The following is a 1,781-nucleotide window of genomic DNA, read 5'->3' as shown; positions in this document are numbered from 1 at the left end:
AAAATAAAAATAAAAACTGTACAGACATACCTGTGAAATAGATTTCTTAGTTATATGATCTATCCCATTCATAAGATAGTCAGTTTAATTGGTTTTCCATGGCTACATAGGCGTAACCTCGAGCATTCAGTATCTTTTCTTCTAAACATATGAACGGTCCGTCTCTGCATAAAGTAACAAATTCGGTATTTGAATAGGTTTGATTATTTGAGCATTTACCTCCATGTGACCATTTTCCGCATTTGTGACATCTTTCTAGGTGTCGTGCTCTTCTTTTTGCTGCGGATTTTGATTTTCCTTTACCAAATTGTAACTTATTATCTTCGCATCTGGATTCTTTTCTAACTCCGTCCATTCTTTCTCTGATTACTGATACTATTTCACTTGGGAGTATGTCATTATTACGTTTAGTGATCAAAGCGTGTAGCATTAGACCATGGTTTAGTTCACAGGCAGTCTTCATTTTGTAAAAACCTAAAAAAAATAAAAATTCAGAATGGGGGGAGAAGACTAGTTCTTTAGGGTCTGCTAGGAAAAGACCATTCGGGTTCCATTTTCAAGAACTACATTAAAACAGACAATCTAACTCTAACAGAAATACATATTATCCTTTAAAGACTTGATTCTCCCCACACTTAATTAGCTGTGTTGTCGAAATTGTGATTAACTTCGTTGTCGACTTCCATCGGACCATGTATGTAATGTTTAACTCTGTGACCATTAACTTTAAATTCAATCCCATTTGAATTTATTAATTCTATCGTTCCGTATGGGAAAACTCTTTTGACTATGAATGGTCCAGACCATCTTGATTTCAATTTTCCCGGAAATAGCTTGAATCGTGAATTGAAAAGAAGAACTCTGTCTCCTTCTTTAAATTCTTTTGAACTTCTGATTCTTTTATCATGCCATTTCTTCGTTCTTTCTTTATAGATTAACGAATTTTCGTATGCTTCATGTCTTAATTCTTCTAATTCGTTTAGTTGACTTAATCGTAGATGTCCGGCTTCATGTAAATCAAGATTACATGTCTTCAAAGCCCAAAATGCTTTGTGTTCAATTTCTACTGGAAGATGACATGCTTTTCCATAAACAAGTCTAAAAGGTGTGGTTCCAATTGGAGTTTTGTAGGCTGTTCTAAAAGCCCAGAGTGCGTCCTCCAATTTAATGGACCATTCCTTCGGATTTGATCCTACGGTTTTCTCTAGAATACGTTTTAAAGCTCGGTTGGTATTTTCAACTTGTCCACTTATTTGTGGATGATATGCGGTGGAGATTTTATGAGTTACTCTATATCTTTTAAGAACTTTCTCAAGTTGATTATTATAGAAATGAGTACCCCGATCACTTATTAAAGCTTTCGGTGTTCCAAACCTTGCAAAAAGGCGTTTTAAAAAGTTGACTACAACTCGTGCATCGTTAGTTGGGAGAGCTTATGCTTCCGCCCATTTAGATACATAATCAATGGCTACGAGTATATATAGATTATTATTAGATTTTGGAAATGGACCCATAAAGTCAATACCTCAAATGTCAAATACTTCACATACTTGGATGACATTTTGTGGCATTTCATCACGTTGACTTATTTTTCGGGCCCTTTGACATGCATCACAGGATTTGCAAAGAAGGTGTGCGTCTTTGTAAATTGTAGGCCAATAGAATCCAGCTTCATAAACTTTTCTTGCTGTTAGTTGAGGCCCATAATGCCCTCCTGTTGGTTCTGTGTGACAATGGTTTAAAATTTTACTAGCTTCATCTCCAAATACACATCGGCGTAT

Source organism: Rutidosis leptorrhynchoides, chromosome 7, assembly GCF_046630445.1.
Source record: "Rutidosis leptorrhynchoides isolate AG116_Rl617_1_P2 chromosome 7, CSIRO_AGI_Rlap_v1, whole genome shotgun sequence".
Classification (NCBI taxonomy): Eukaryota; Viridiplantae; Streptophyta; class Magnoliopsida; order Asterales; family Asteraceae; genus Rutidosis; species Rutidosis leptorrhynchoides.
This window is presented reverse-complemented; position numbering follows the sequence as displayed.